The 17,405-nt window shown below is 42.5% G+C and overlaps 1 long non-coding RNA gene across 2 annotated transcripts in view; it reads left to right on the forward strand.

Annotated features, from left to right (window-relative positions):
* The first annotated feature begins 286 nt into the window (after positions 1-286).
* Positions 287-17,405, forward strand: part of LOC133369669 (uncharacterized) — a 36,862-nt gene continuing 19,743 nt past the window's right edge. Inside the window, exons 1-2 of one of the 2 annotated variants that reach the window (XR_009758944.1) lie at positions 287-558; positions 13,143-13,286. This is a non-coding gene — a long non-coding RNA (uncharacterized LOC133369669). The remainder of the gene's footprint in view (positions 559-13,142; positions 13,287-17,405) is intronic. The other variant, XR_009758943.1, reaches the window with a different exon arrangement.

Below are 17,405 nucleotides of genomic sequence, written 5' to 3' on the forward strand. Positions count from 1 at the left end.
GTACATTAGTCAAGACACCATTCAAAAATGTGTTTACTAGGAGAAATAGTTTTCATAATCACAGATTGCTGCAGAAATGTGGAGAAGTGGATATAAGAGTGGAAAACGGAGAGAACTGAAATTGACAGATCTTTCCATCCCTAGTGCATGCAGACTCTAATTTCAGAGGGGGCTGATCCAGGAATGGGAGAAGTGACCAGATGGGGTGGCACCCACAGCACTTGCTAAAATATCCAAATCCTAAAAAGGCTGTCGACGTCTGTGCTGGCTCAGGGATAGCAGATCTGTCACCCTCCAGATGTGGTTAGGCTCCAACTCCTGGGAACTCCTACAAGTATGGCCAGTGGTCAGGGATGGCGGGAACTGTAATCCTGCTTTGAAGGTCACTGGTTCCCCAATTCTGTTTTATTCTCATAAGAACATAAGAGGAGGCTACTGGAGCAGGCCAGTGGCCCATCTTGTCCAGCATCTTGTTCACATAGTCGACAACCAGATGCCCAAGGGAAGCCTGCAAGCAGGATCTGAGCGCAAAAGCATTCTCCCCTCCTGCAGTTTTCAGTAAGTGGTACTCAGAAGCATGCTGCCTCTGACTATGGAGACACAGCATAGCAGTCATGACTAGTAGCCATTGATAGCCTTATTCTCCAGGACCTGTCTATTCCTTGTTGTTGTTGTTGTTGTTGTTGTTGTTAGTTTTATTTACATATTATTAACAAAATTAATTTAATTTTCTGTAATGTAATGAGTACTGAGAAGGTACAATCAATGAGTAAAGGACGGAAAAGAATTATGCATGTTGTGTGAGATATACAATGGTTAATATATGTTTTCTAAACATTTCCATTTTCATATAGTTTTCCTATTCCTTTACAGTAATATAGGGAGAGAACATGTGTAAATATTGCTTTGAATCTTGTTGTTCCAAAACGTGATGAAGACCACCATTCTATAAATTTATTTGTCCTCTTTTTTCTCTTCTAACGTATGTCAGTTTTAACATTTATATTGTCTCCCACACTTTATTAAACCAATCCAAAATTAATAGAGCTTCTTTCTTTTTCCATACCTTAGCTATAGTTATTTTTGTTATTGTCAACAGATTTGAAATGGTTTCTAAATCAGATTCTAGAATTATACTGTTGAGGAAATTTAACAATACTTTAGGGTTATTTGGCAGAGAATATCCAGTCATGTCTGAGATTATGTTACACACATTAGTCTAATATACTTGTATCACAGGGCAGCTCCAAAATACATGTAGACAATTTGCTTGATTATTATCACATCTCCAACACAGACTGTGCTGCAGGATATATTTTTGAATGCCTGTAAAGAGTCAAGTACAATTTTCGTTTAAATCAGTTGATATTAACCAAGAAGATATTTTTTACCAAAACCATGCTCATTCCATCCAGTTTATTTCTTGTTGAGTATCTTTTTCCCATTTCTTTAGAAATGCTTCTTTCTTATTATTAAGGTTTATACTTAGAGTAATTTTTTTCTTACACCTCTGTTTTTCCCTGAGCATAACAGATTTTCAAACTCAGTCTCTTCCCTTAGTGGCCTGTATTTCCTGCACAAACATGTTAATGCCTCTCTTACTTGAAAATATTGATATGTGTGGTCTGTGACCACCCTCTGAATTGACAGCTTCTATGTATGATTTGGCTTTTATACAGTTTAAATTTGCTTGATACCACTTTTTAAAGTCTCCTAACATTCCATTAATATAAGTTATAATTTGATTATAAAATAGTGATGTATACAGTGATAATCCTGCCTCTAAATTTATACTAACAGTCCAACATAAACAGCAATTTGAGTCCAATTGTTTTATTTAAACCATAGCATTTCCTTTCATTTTCTTTTTAATGTATATGTTTCTGCTTGGATAACAGAATCTACTTTATTTCATACCAGTGTTTAATGTCTGCTAACTTTGTGGCATTATAATAGCTTTCCATGTGTAGAACTCCTATTTTTCCATGTTCAATTTTTTAATATAATAATTTTGCTGCTACTCTTGGGTGTTCATTTTCCCAGATAAAATCTATGCCAACTTTGGAAGATATGCAGTGGGACCTGTAATGGGATATTCATTAAAAAAAAATTAATTTGGTAATATATTCATCTTTACTACAAATATTGGTCCCATCCAAGACATTGGCAGTGTTCTCCAACAGCAGAATTCTAACTTCAATTCCTGATATATTTTATCATAGTTAACTTTAATCATTTGTGTCAAAACCTGAGTGATCCAAATTCCCAAATATTTTACAGGTTTATCCTACCAAGGAATACTCATTATCTTTATTAATTCTCTTTTAATTTCCTCATCTATATCTAGTCCTATCCATTTAGATTTTTTGAATTAACTTTATATCCTGATATATTAGCAAATTCATCTAAAATCTTTTTTAGATTTTTGCAAGAGTCAGCCAGTAGAGTTAAGATTAATATTGTATCATCCGGACAGAATAACATTTTACTTTATCCTAGGACATATTCTATACCAAAAATATCAGGATGTTCTCTGCTATAGCCATTAGTTCAATAGCTAAGGTGAATAGGACAGGCGATAATGAACATCCCTGCCTGGTACCTCTAAAAAGAGAGAATTGTTCTGATAGACACCAGTTGACAAGTATCTGCACTATAGGCTGTTGGTATAATAAATGAATCCACTTTTGAAATTGTAAACCAAAATTAAAACATTTCATCACCTCCGCTAAATAAACCCATTCCACTCTGTCAAATACCTTTTCAGCATCTAGAAATAATAGGGTTGTTTTTATTTTGTCATCCTGCACGCTTTTCATCATATTGTAACTAGTTTCTTTTAAAGCCATCCCAGTTGGTGGCCATTACTTCCTCTTGTGGTGTGAATTCCATAGTTTGACTATGTGCTGTTAGAAGAAAATTTTCTTTTGCCTGTCCTAAATCTTCCAACATTTGGCTTCATTGGATGTCTGTGAGTTCTAGTGTTATGAGAGAGGGAGAAAATCTTTTCTGGACCACTTTCTCCATGCCATGCATAATTTTGTAATTTTAATTTCACATATATGCTCATGGAGTCTGAACTGGCAGTGACTGACCAGGAACGATACTTTGGAGTCATAGTGGATAACTCAATAAAGATGTTGACCCAGTGCGTGGCAGCTGTGAAGAAGGCAAATTCCATGCTAGGGTTCATTAGGAAAGGTAATGAAAATAAAACTGCTGATATTATAATGCAATTACATAAATCCACAGTGATGCTACATTTGGAATACTGTGTGCAGTTGTGTTTGCCTTACCTCAAAAAGGATATTGTACAGCTGGAAAAGGTTCAAAAGGGCAATCAAAAGGATCAAAAGGATGGAGGAACTCCCCAAAGAGGAAAGGTTGCAACATTTGGGGCTTTTTAGTTTAGAGAAAAGACAGGTCAGAGGTGACATGATAGAAGTGTCTAAAATTATGCATGCCATGGTGAAAGTGGATAGAGAAACATTTTTCTCCATCTCTCATAACACTAGAACCCATGGACATCCAATGAAGCTGAATGTTGGAAGATTCAGAACAGACAAAAGAAAGTACTTCTTCACACAATGCACAGCTAAACTATGGAATTCACTCCCACAAGAGGCAATGATGGTCACCAACTTGAATGGATATAAAAGAGGATCAGACAAATTCATGGAGGAAAAGGCTATCAGTGGCTACTAGCCATGATAGCTATGCCTTGTCTCCATAAGTGGAGGCAATATGCTTCCAAACACCAGTTGCTGGAAACTGCAGGAGGGTAGAGTGCTCTGTGCACTCAGGTCCTGCTTGCGGGTTTCCCACGGGCAACTGGTTGGCCACTGTGAGAACAGGATGTTGGACTAGAACGGCTGCTGGTCTGATCCAGCAGGCTGTTCTTATGTTCTTATACATGTCTATCATGTCACCTCTCACCCACCTTTTCTCTAAGCTAAAAGGCACAAATGCTGCAATCTTGGTTCTCACATAGTCCCCTGGGTTAGAGCAACCAACAGCAATGACATCTGTAAGGTCTATATTTCTTTACATGGGAGGAAGGAATTACTATGTCCTTGCATATCATCATCATGGCTAATAGCTGCACACTGAACCCCTGAACAGCCTACAAGTGATCACTTTCCTCACGGTGTCCTGAACTTTAATGTCCCTCCCAACCTGCAGATGATTGAGGCTGACAGACCATAAGAATGCAAAGTATGGTGGGATGCATTTATTGCTTATGTGGTGTAAAAGTTAAGGTAGGCTCCTTAACTGGTACATGGATTAATTTGAGTGTGCCTTGAGACTACTTCTAAAGCAAGGGAGGTTATCCTATCAGGAAGGGCACAGCTCAGGAGCACACGCTTTGCATGCAGAATGCCCCAGATTCAATCACCGGCATCTCCAGATAGGAATCTTTTGCAAACTTGCCTGAAACCCCGGACAGCCTTTGCCAGTTAGTGTCACCAATATTGAGCTAGATAGACCAATGGTGTGACTCAGTATAATCATAATTGTTTTAGGAAGGGCCATAGAGCATCTGCTTTGCATGCAGAAAGCTCTCAGATGTAATCCTCAGCATTTCCAGGTAGGGCTGGTAACGACTCCCTGTTTGAAAACCTGGAGAGCCACTGCTGGTCACTGTCAATAATACTGAGCTACATGGATCAATGGTTTCACTTTGGAGAAGGCAATGTGGTATCCTAGAAAACATATATATAGCCAGCTCCAAAGATTCCATCATACTCAGCAGCCTTTCCCAACCAGTGTGCCTCCAGATCAGAGCTTGGAAGTAACTAGTTACAAGTAACGAATTACTTGTAATTCATTACTTTTTTGAGTAATGAGTGGGTAATTCCTTTACATTTTGATTGTAATAGAACAGGAGTAATTTTACTACTTTTGTGGAGTAATTGTAACGTTTCCAGAATTACTTTGGGGCATTACTTGGGAGGGGAGCAGGGGAAGTCTTCTGCTCATCTGATTTGTGGATGAAAATCATGTGCCTCAAACTGGGCATCTGTGCAGTGTCGCTCTTTCCTCATGCTCTGTGGATGGGCAGGAGGTGACGATGGAGGAGGCAGAGAGTGAGACAGGGTGGAGTGAAGAAAACAATTATTTAAAAAAATGGATAGTGGTGGTGAAGAATGGAGTGGAGGGAAAAAGGATCCGGAGGTCAAGAACATGGATAAAGGAGGAGAAGGAGGCAGCAGCAGAATGGAGATAAAGAACTGTGGAGGTGAAAGATGACTCGTGTGTGTGTGTGTGTGTGTGTGTGTGTGTGTATGTGTGTGTGTGTGTGTGTGTGTGTGTGTGTGTGTGTGTGTGTGTGTGTGTGTGTGTGTGTGTGTGTGTGTGTATGAATACTGTGTTTGCACTTGGCACACAAAGTGGCCTCCACCACCCTCTCTGGCTACTGTGCTGCATTTGCAGTATTTTAACTTTTTTGCATCTCAGGGGAAAATGTTTGCTTGAGTGAGTGTCCCTTAGTTGGTGGCAGGGCAGGGGCCGGGAGATGGTTAAGTGAGAGAGATTATGCTTGCTGGCTGAGTGGGGGGGTTGCACTTGGTTTGACTTGCAAAGATCTGAGCTGTGGCCTCTGCCTTCCTCCCCATCACCCTTACCAGCGGAGAGACCACCATTGTATCTTATGAATAAAAATAATTATTCTACTACCTCTGCATGTGTTTATTTTTAATGTTGTTTTAGGCTACTTAGATGTGCAGCAGCCAAGGCGAGCACCTTGTAGGCGTTTTTTCAAAGTAACTGAAATGTAATTGTAGTGATTACTTTGGAGGAAAAGTAATCAGTTACTTTCAGAGCGATTATAATTGTAACAGTAATTACTACTTTTTTGGGCCATGTAACTGTAACTGTAACTTATTACTTTTTAAAAGTAATCTTCCAAGCTCTGGTCCAGATGTTGTTGGACCACAACTCCCATCAGCCTCAGCCAGCATTGCCAATGGTCAGGAAAGACAGGAATTGTGGTCCAACAACATCTGGAGGCACACTGGTTGGGAAAGACTGCTCTAGTGTGATCAAAAAGGCAGTTGGGGGTGGGGTGGACAGGCCAGGCCAGACCAAAACATTCTCCTTAGTCTCTACAACCTCAACTACAGAGATCAAGGCCAGACATTCAGAATCCAACTTCCCTGCTTTCCACCAAATTATATACTAGTTCAATTCTTCATTTAAAAAATAAAAAAGCCTTTTGAGATAGTCTGAGGGAGCTTTCAGATGTATACAAGCGCAAATGAAGATGAAGCTGTATGTATAGATTAAGATGTAGATAAGCAGATACAGATCCCAATATAGTCTGCAACTGTGCTGCAGAGTCTTTGAGCCATTATGTATTGAATGAGCTACGTTCCATGCAGCGACTCCCGCTTTTCAACACCTAATAGGAACAAATGTATATTCACACAGTTCACTGATTTAACAGCTCTTGGCATTTTTGATGAATAGCCCATTATATTTATCAATTCCTAGACTTTTATAGCAGGGAGTTGGTGGGGGAAAGGGGAAAGATAAAGACGGAAAGTCAGTGGCTGATACTGTGCAAATTTGGCACATGAACTCTATCCTGCCCCCAAGCCAACAGCAAAAACTCAAAGCCAGTAAGCAACCCACCTGAAACATAAAACAATGGGATAGTAAAATATTTGCTTGTGCAATTATGTCTAAATTAACAAATGATGTAGGATTAAAGCAATAGAAGACAGAAAACAAATATATATAACTCATGATTGAATACTGTGTATTAACTATTGGAAAAAACACAGGACAAATCAGTAGATATTTTATGTGCATTTTCTTTATTATGGGTAAGCTATTAACATCAAGAACAGTAAATAACCTTTATGACGCTGATCACAAAATGTTGCAATATCTCTTCACTCTTTTATGTATTGTATGCATACTATAATATTCTTCTGCTTTTAAAAAAAATGTAATAAATAACCTGGCCCCCATCTGCACTGAACATTTGAAGCAGTATTCTCCCCCTTTAAACAGTCATGGCGTCTCCCCAAACATCCTGGCAACTGTAATTTAAGGGTGCTGAGAGTTGTTCAGAGACCCCGATTCCTCTCACAGAGCTACAGTTCTCAGGAAGGTTGTCTGGGTGAAAGAGCAGGTTCAAGACATTCCTCTACCTGAGCTGGAGCCATCACCTCTGCCCTGCACAGCATCCCTGCATGCTGACTTTGTTTGTGTTTTGCTGCTGCTGCAGTGGCGGCAGCAACATAGGCATGTTGAGGCTCTCCAAAGCCTCCCACCTGACAATGGCTGAATCTGGCATATCTTTGAGAACTTGGGGTTCTTACAGAGTGAGATACTGTGGTCAAGGTCACCCCCAAGAGCCCCTGTGCTCTTGTCACTCAGACGCAGCATTTAAAGTGCACCGCAATTTGTAAGGCATGGCCTTGTGGGCTATTTGGAGGGATTAGGCCCATCCCTGCTTTAAATGAAGTTTGCTGTGGCAAAGCAGCAGCAGTACAGGCAATCTTTGGGGCCAGCTCACCTCAAACGCCTCACTCTGGGGAAGGACCCTTTCTCAGATCAAAGTCTGGGTGACCTGGTGTTATCGGAGAGCCCAAAGGAATGCCACTGAACACTTTGCTGTAGTGGTGAAACAGCAGTGGCACTCCTAGAGGGCTACACAGCAAAGAGTGGGTGGATAGGTGGCCAGGGTAGAGAAGCAGTGGGCACAAATTAGCCACCTTTCCTAATCTGGCACCTGAGCCCAAGGTCTCACACATTGCTTTGGAACCTTCAGGCTAGCAAACACTCAAAGCCTAGGCCAACTCTGGGTCATGGTTGGTGTCCTGTGGAGTGTTTTCTATGGAGGACACGTTCTTCTGTGCTCTTCAGCCTAGCATGAAGGTGGCTGAGTCTGGTCAACCAGTGTGGTATTCTGTTGCTGTCATCTCTTCTCCCCTCTCCTTTCTTCTTGTCTGAACTTTTTCCTTCCTCTCCTCTGCCAGCTCAGCAAGTGAAGGACGCATGCTAGGCAGTGGAACTACCAGCCCTCCCATTAAGCAGAATGAATTGATTGTCTCAGTTGACAGGGACCAGGGGGCAAAGCAGCAATAACTTCGTTGACTGTTCCTTCTGAGCTCCCTGGTCATTCCTCTTTTTAGGGCAGGCCTATATATACCATATACCCTGTCCTGGGGGCCCTAGACTTGGTGTAGTGGAGGATGCTTTCCCATCCCCAGAGCTGAATAAAATTCATCTGCCAGCCTGGTTGGCTTTTGTATGTGGAACTGGAAACCTAGGCAGCTGCCTAATACAGAGTCAGACCATTGGGCCTATCTAGCTCAGTACTGTCTACACTGACTGGCAAGGGCTGTCTAGGGTTTCAGAGAGGGTTCTCTCCAGCCCTAACTGGAGATGCTGGGGATTGAACCTGGGACCTTCTGCATGCAAGGCAGATGCTCTGATACTAAGTTATGACTCTTCGTCATAAGGGGAGGAGCTTAAGAACAGGTTGGAATTCTGTTCTTAATCCCAGACAGCAAAAATGTGTTGGGGTGGCCTGGTCCTACCCATAGCGCTCCCTCTTCCATCCTCACCTCACACACACACACACACACACACACACACACACACACACCATTTCCAGTCATGAAAAGTTGAACAGGGAGGCATCCAGCAGCCCCAACTGTGTCATAGACACCTCCAAGTTTGGAACGTTTGAAATGCACTGACTAAATGGGCAGAGAAGATCCTCCGTGGCGCAGAGTGGTAAGCGGTGGTAACGCAGCCGAAAGCTCTGCTCACGGCCGGAGTTCGATTCCAACGGAAGGAGGAAGTCGAATCTCTGGTAAAAGGGGTCGAGGTCCACTCAGCCTTCCATCCATCTGTGGTCGGTAAAATGAGTACCCGGCATATGCTGGGGGGTAAAGAAAGGCCAGGGAAGGAACTGGCAATCCCACCCCATATATATATACGGTCTGCCTAGTAAACGTCGCAAGACGTCACCCTAAGAGTCGGAAACGACTTGCACTACAAGTGCGGGGACACTCTTACTTTAAATGGGCAGGACCCAATTTTCCCCCACACTCATTTTCTCACTGCTATATTCATCCTATCCTGAGTACTTTGGGCAGGTGTGAAGAGCCACCCAAGCCTACTGATGCTGCCTCATTGTCCATGCTGAAGGATGAGGATTTAGCCAGCAGGGAAAGGTGTGCCTCCTGGGTGACGTGGAGAAGCTTGACACCGAAGCCAGATTTGTGTGGGGCCTTCTACCTGAAAGCTGCAGACTGCTGAGCTAGAGCATGGGTCGGCAACATTGCCACCATGGATACATCTGCACCTGCAGAAGCCTTCCCTGGCACTTATTATTTGGAGCCAGCCAATAGAATAGGTTGCAGTGGGAGCTCAGTTCAGTTCTCCATATTTCTCAACCAGTTTGCAATTTTATTTAAAATGCCCAGATTAAAATTAGTCAGCACTTTAGTGCAAACATCTTCAAATATACACATTTTTGTGGACAATTTTCCCTGAGATAATGCATTTTATATGTTGTTTCCCCTAATAGCTGCATTTCCCCTAATATACGCATTTTTATACACGTTGTTTGGTTGGAGAACTCCATCACAACATTTGGACAATTTGCAAATTTCAAAAGACAGCTGTGTTTCAGTTCACACATTGCTTCAGAAAATACAAATTAGGTAGGTTTGCGTTAAAATCCTCTAACCAAACCAGATTTCCTCCCTCATTCCTAGTCCTTTCTTTAGCACCTTCATGAAAGTTTGCATGGCTTTGTTATGAGTCATTTTTCCTATCTCAGCTCCTTCATCTTCCACACCAGAAGTTTAAAAATAGAAGGGTCAACCCTGGGAAAGGGGCCATAGCAGGGCCTGCATTATCAGGCACCTGCCAAGGCTCACATCCCAGGAGGCGCCCACCCAAGACTCTCCTGGCACAGTTCTCCTCTCCTGCTGCCTCTTCAAATATGTGAGTAGTGAAAAGGCCCAGGCTATAGTCTGAAGGCACATGAGGCCACCAACGCTGAAGCTAAGCAGATCTGGATCTGCTCAGTGACTGGTTGGGTGATTGCCTGGAAGCCACATGTACACTGCCTTGGGTTTTATGGCAGGCTTTGTCCTCACTGCAACATTTTCTCCAACTTCAGAGTGTGGTAATGATTCACTTAGAATCAATGGGAGGGTTCTGCCAATGGGATGGGGGCTAGATCTGCTCCCTTCCCATGGAAACATGAGCCATTAACAAACAAGACCAGTCCTAGGCCACACAAACACACTATACATTTAAAGCAGTATCATACCATTTTAATGGCTACCTCCAAAGAATCCTGGGAACCATATCTGTTACAGGTGCTGAGAGCTCTTGGTTCTCTATTCCCCTCACAGAGCTACAGTCCGCAGAGTTCTCCAAGAAGAGAGATTGATTGTTAAGCCACTCTAGGAATTGTAACTCTGTGAGGGGAATAGGGCTCTCCTAAGAACCCTCAGAATCCTTAATATACTATGGCCACATTCACACTGTACTATTCCACTATTAGTCCCACTGGTGTAGTCGTCCAGGGTCTCAGGGGGTCTTAGGCCCCTTATGTTTTGGGGAGCAGGGTCCCTAAGTCTCCAACATCCTATGATCCAATCAGTATGAAAGGGGAGTGTGTTAGTCACTAATAGGGTTGTCATATTGCCCGGTTAGCCGAGTTTTACCCAGATTCTTTGCATGCCACCCGGCACCTGTTTAGCCCATTAGGTGGCCCGGATTCTCAGCTTTAATTTTAAAAAAAATTAAGTTTCTAGGTGGTCCGGTTCTCGAGATATACATAAAAACGTCAGCCGCCCCTCTGACTGTTAAATCTTTCTTTAAACAGTACTGTATAGCACTTCGTAGCTTTAACCCCACCCGTTCAGGATTGCAGCCAATCAGTGAAGCCAGGGTTGCATTTGGTTGACCTGAGGCAGTGTCTAGAAAACCTCATTGCAATGCCAGTAAATTGTGTTTCCCCCTGTTTATCTGAAAATCTCATAAATTAGGTAAGTATATACATTTCAGTTTTTTTTTCCTCTTGTGTGCAGGAGTCAGATCCTGGGCAGTGTTTTGAAAACCTTCCCAATACTTGCTTTTGTAAAAGCAATGCAAATCCCATATGCCCAGAGTAAATCCCACTGAATTCAATAGGACATACTTTTGAGTAGACATGGTTATGAATCTGCTGAAAATCAATGGGACTTTGGAGTGAATGTAAAAAAGAATTGTGTTTGTGTTGTAACTCTTTCTGTCTCTGCCCCTCCAGTCCTATTTTAAAGCAAATAGGCAGGGCTTACTTAGGTATTACAGTTTTTATTCTGTAGGAAAGTAATACTGATTTTTCTGCAATGACCAACTGGTTTGACAATAAACTATTATATGGGCTATATTTATCTGCAGTGTGTGTGTGTGTGTGTGTGTGTGTGTGTGCATGTATGGAGTGTTTCCAACAACCCTGTGAGGTATGGTTGGAAACCAAGGCAGCTCAACAAGAAATAAAGCCATTTAAAATCCAATAACCATAAAAACAAGTATAAACAGTTGCAAAACAGCATAAAGTGGCATAATTTGGAATTTTGGGTTGTGTGAATGAAGTTGCTTATCACTTGAGGTTGCAGTTCTGTCCCTGTTTGAGTAAGCCCCACTGAATACACTGGGACTTGCTTCTGAATAAATAAACCTAGGATTGCACTATAAATATCTTTACAGTTTGTGTAAATAATAAATATATTTGATAAGCATGCTTATATAAATATTTCTTCATTTATCATATTTTTGGTTTTTGGTTAGGAATCCTGACTGGTTGTGAGATGCTTAGTTTTCTGCCTTACTCATAGGAATCTTGTTGTGGTTGGTATGGTGTTGCATTTAAGAAATCATGGTACGAAATGGCCTGAATCAGTATAATGCAGATTCCTTGGTTCCTAAAAGTGGGAAGAGACTCAAGGGCCACAGCGACTCCAACATTTATTTATGTATTTTTATTTACAACATTTATATACTGCTTTATTGTAAAAAATCTCAAAGTGGTTTACAGAAAGAATTAAAACAATAAAATTATTGGCAAAAGCGTTAAGGACAGATACTTAAAAACATTCACAAAGCTATAATTGTCAGAGTGGTTTAGCAGTCAGTCCCAGGATTCTTTGGGGGAAGCCATGACTGTTTAAAGTGGTATAATACTGCATGGTACAGATGTGGCCCTAGCTGCATACCCCCATCACAGTTTGTGTTCTTTGTCGCACTATAGAAATACAGCCTTCAGAGTGAAAAGGGCTCCCCACGGCTGCACTACAGTGTGACAGAATGCTGGGAGAAATGTCTTCTGGTAAAGCAATCATCTTAAAATGGCTGACTAGTAAAGCGACCATCTCAAAATGGCTGACTAGTAAAGCAATCATCTTACATGGGCCAACTCATCCTCTCATTTGTTGTCTTCTACAGACACAAGGGTAGTTGGTGCACTAAGATTAAGGAGTAAGCATCCCATCTGGTCTAGTTCTCTGGCACCTTTCAGCTCCATCTAAGGGCACCTCATGTTTTCCTTGACATTTCAGACATGAAAGCCGGCAACTGTGACCCACACACTAAACATAGACCAAAATTAATTGTCACATGCTGATGGGTATCAGTCCTGTGGCTCAGCTTGCCAGGAGGGGATGGTAAACTTTCCTGCTCCTGGTTTACGAGAAGCAAATGCAATAGGTCTTTGCAATCTTCAAAGTATTGTCAAGTGTTAGCAAAGTCACTTAAATAACACAGACAGATTCCAGAGAGTGAACTTCTGATATGTTTTTACTGAGCAAACTAAACAGAAATGGTGTGTAATTTGAGGAGAAAGGAACAGAGAGGTTTTGTCTTTCAGTTCAGGCGTTATACACAGCGTGGAGGCAAGCAACCAAAGATATTGAGAAAGAGTTCCCTCAGAATTACACGGCCAATCAGAACACATGCTACCTTATAGATCATGCCACTCAGCCTGGTTGCCAAGTAACACCTCCACCCATCCTGCTCTTCACAGGCTGACATTAATACCAACAAGATTAACCCTTAAGTTACAAACTGAGTGATACCTACTATTGCACTTCTAACACCCAGTTTTTTTTCTTTTTCTCCTACAGAGCCAACCCTCAGTATATCTTCTGATGCTCCAAGTGGTACCCTCAAGAGCTATGATCTCCATCCCTGAAGATAGAATGCCTTTTAGCAAAATACTTATCCAAGAGAGCAAGTTTCAAGGTGGAGTACAGTCTCAACAAGACAAGGTCAAGCACAGGGAATAATTCCAAAATATGACCCACAAGTTAGGACAGGCAACACTCCAAGATCAATATCACAGGATATTCAGGCAAGGCAGGGGGCTCAGGAACAAGGAACTAGAGACCTGTATAATTTCCAGCTGCTAGAAAGCTCAGGATGGAGAGCTTACATACTATGGCTTCCTACATGACAACCTAACCCTAGCTGCTGGTTGTAAAGGCGGTCCAGAGATTGCTTACTCATGAGTAGACCTTGTGTCCATAGACACATGCTATTTCATTGATCTTTGGTCTGGACCTGGGCCTTTTTAGCACTAGCATTCTTGAAGACTGAGGGGTGGCTCCACCTCTTTTTCTCACAGCTCCAAGGGTTCTTTCTGGCAATGGCATTCTCGAAAACTGAGGGATGGCTCCACCTCTTTCTTTTACAGCTCCACAAGTTCTTCAGCAGATCTCCCAGCAGAGGGAGCTCCAATCATTCCTGACTCTTGGGCCAAGAGTCTTGGCCATGCAGACAGGAGCCGACGGGAGTTGGAGTTCAACAACATCTGGAGGGCCACAAACCCCACCCGGATGTGGAGCATCCTCCAGATGATACTCCGTCATAACTCCTCTGTGAGACCTCCTTGAGCCTTCTTTAAGTCAGGTTTGGTCAAATGGCAATCTATAGGCCTGATGTCCCACCATCACCAGAGCAATGTCTTTGGGAGCTGGTGGCGCCTGGCAAACATTCCACACTTGATATTGCATTTCTCATATATTTGTTTGTGTAATGCTAGGCTACACCTGAGCACAGGTGCTCTACCTCTAATGTGCTTGGGGAAGGGCTATAGTTCAGAGGTAGAGCATTTGCTTTCCATGCAGAAGGTCCCAGGTTTATTCCTCAGCATCTCCAGTAGGGCTAGAAGAGACTTCTGCATAGATCCTGGAAAGCGCCAGTCAATGTAGAGAATACTGACCTAGATGGACCCAGGGTCTAACTCAGTATAAAGCAGCTTTCTTTGTTCCTATGTTTTATACCAGCCTTTCCCAACTAGTGGGCCACCAGATGTTGTTGGACTACAATTCTCATCTTTCCTGACCATTGGCAATGCTGGCTGAGGCTGATGGGAGTTGTGGTCCAACAACATCTGGTGGCCCACTAGTTGGGAAAGGCTGTTCTATACAGTGCCAACTCTCATGGGAAGCTGACCACCTCCAATCCCCAGACAAAGGTTCAGTTCCCCCCTCCTCACAAGATTACAGAAGTTTACCCTCCCTGCTCAAAGCAAAAGAGAAATTGGTCTTCCAAATCCACTTTGAATCTCACACCTTTGTTTGCAGCTGCATGGAATGGAATGGACTGCCTTCAAGTCGATTCCGACTTATGGTGACCCTACAAATAGGGGTTTCATGGTAAGCGGTATTCAGAGGGGGTTTACCATTGCCTCCCTCTGAGGCTGAGAGGCAGTGACTGGCCCAAGGTCACCCCGTGAGCTTCGTGGCTGTGTGGGGATTCGAACCCTGGTCTCCCAGGTCATAGACCAACACCTTAACCACTACACCACACTGGCTCTCATTGTGGCTGCATAAGGAACTGCAAAAGATGGATACCCTCGTTAACATTGCAGTTGCACAGGAGGCTGCTTGCATTTAGGATTCATATCTGTAAATGTCCCCTCCTCCTTCAATCTCTTGCTCATTAAGTGACAGGATCTAATCATTGCTCCAGTCCCCACATCCAACAGGCAAACACAAATCTTCCCAGAGATGATCAAAATAGCCATTTTATTTATCTTTATTCTTTTGCAACCCTTGGGCTTATTTGCATATCAAAGTGGTTATTAGGAGGAGAAAAGTCACGCATGCAAATTTGACATTCAGATGTCAGCTCCATCCATAAATAAGGTCAACTATGATGAGGACACATGTTACATCTCCAATTATAGGTCTCTTAATGTCTAAGTAATGCTAATGTGAAGCATCTGCCGTCAGCTCATAGCTCACCAAGAAGAAAGGAGGGGAAGGAATGTCTGTCAGTTCATCCATTTGGTTCAGTATCTTGTCATGCCTAGCCTGTGAACTAGCCAGAGATAACAGGCTAAAAACCAGGTGTTGGTTGTTTAGCTACTCAGTCACCCACCCATTTTCCAATCACTGAATGAACAACTGTGAGGTCTCACGATGTTTGCCAACATTTGCTAACTTCTCAGGAATGGGAATGTGTCAGCAACAGAACATTGACAAATAGTGCAGCTTCTTTACTTTCAGGAAGCTCTAAACATACACACAAAGCAGGTAAAGTGAGGCTACAGAAAGGCGATGCACAAACTAAAGAGGAAAGGAAGCCAGAGATAAGGCTGAATTTGACTTAAACTGGAAATTGGAAATTACTGCTTTCAAATCAATTCCAACTTATAGCGACCCTATGAACAGGGCTTTCATGGTAAGCGGTATTCAGAGGGGATTTACCATTGCCTTCCTCCGAGGCTGAGAGGCAGCGAGTGGCCCAAGGTCACCCCGTGAACTTCGTGGCTGTGTGGGGATTCGAACCCTGGTCTCCCAGGTCGTAGTCCAACACTCTAACCACTACGCCACACTAGCTTAAACTAACTTTAACTAACCAGCCAAATATTTGGTTGCTGATTTCTTCCCAAAATCAAATTGATCCAGAGCAACAGTACTGAAAAGCTGACATGTTCAAGGACATCTCCTTTGCCTGGCAGTGTTTTGGACTCTTCACCACTACCTTATCCAACTGTGCACCCTGCCTATTCACCATTAAGAATGCACTGTCTATGCCATGTCCACACCAAACATTTAAATCTTACACTTTAACAGCCATGGCTTCCCTTAAAGAATCCTGGGAACTGTAGTTTGTTAAGAGCGCTGAGAGCTGTTATGAGATCCCTATTCCCCCTCACAGAGCTACAATTCTCAGAGCTCTCTGGGAAGAGGGATTGATTGTTAAACCACTCTGGGCAGTGTACCTCTGAGAGGGGAAGAGGAGTCTCCTAACAACTCTCAGTAGCCTTAACAAATGGTTGTTCTCAGAATTCTTTATGGGAAGTGGTGTGATACTGCTTAAACTGTATGATACAGATGTGGTCCTAGTTTTATGATCTAGGAAAAACTAGTTTGCTCATGTGACATAAACACCCCTCTTGCAAGTAACCCCTAGTATAATGTTGGAGGAGCACTTTCTCTGTTTCCAAACAAGACACCAGCTGCAGTACTCGTTCTCCCTCCACCCATTGCCAAGAATATAAACAACAGATGACACTGTATCTCACAAGTTTTCCTGTGCCTCAGATGTCTGGGGTGGTCATCTGCCAGAGCTCCGCTGACAGTTTCAGCATCTGATCTCCTGCAGTATATTTATGGTCGAATAGTTTTTTGTGTAGCTGTACGTTTCCTATTACATAACCATGTGAGAAGAAGCTAATTAATGTCTCTCTCCTAAAGTCTCTCGGGTGTCAGACAGATCAACTGCTTGTACCATTGTACGGTGCAAAGAGAAAGTGCCAAAGTATAGAGTGACAAGGGTTTTCTGGTGAGATTTCAGAGCTTGCTGCTGAATGTCATTAGAGTTTCTGGGGGCATGGGACTATTTATTGACTTGCCACTTAACACTTCCACACCACACCAGTAAGGGTGTTTCCTGATGGGGGCTTTACATTCCAAATGGATCATTCAGATGTGTTTTGTTTTGGGGTTTTTTGTGAGTATGTTCATGATTAGCACACAACTGTCCACACATTATTTTTTAGTCTTAGTTTTTTCATAGGTATTCTGCAGTCCTTGATGAAATGTTTCTATGATGTGTTTTCTCACTCCTCCCATCAGTCATTACTCCCCAACCTTCCACTACCTTTTCCCATCCTGGGCATGTACACAGGTATTTCTGTATCTCTGTGTGTGCACCTTTTAAAAAAATCCCTCACAGGATGTGTACAAAAACACAAGTAAATGTTACAAGCCCCTCGTTCCCATGCCTCCCTAGTTATTTCCGCCACAGTAACTGTTACCAGGCCCTAGTTCCCATGCCTCCCCAGGCATTTAAAGTATAAGCCCTGTGATGAGATATGTGAGAGACAAGAGATATTGGCAGTTTTATCTTCTATTTTTTTCATCATTTATGGTGAA

This window comes from Rhineura floridana, chromosome 14 (assembly GCF_030035675.1).
Source record: "Rhineura floridana isolate rRhiFlo1 chromosome 14, rRhiFlo1.hap2, whole genome shotgun sequence".
Classification (NCBI taxonomy): Eukaryota; Metazoa; Chordata; class Lepidosauria; order Squamata; family Rhineuridae; genus Rhineura; species Rhineura floridana.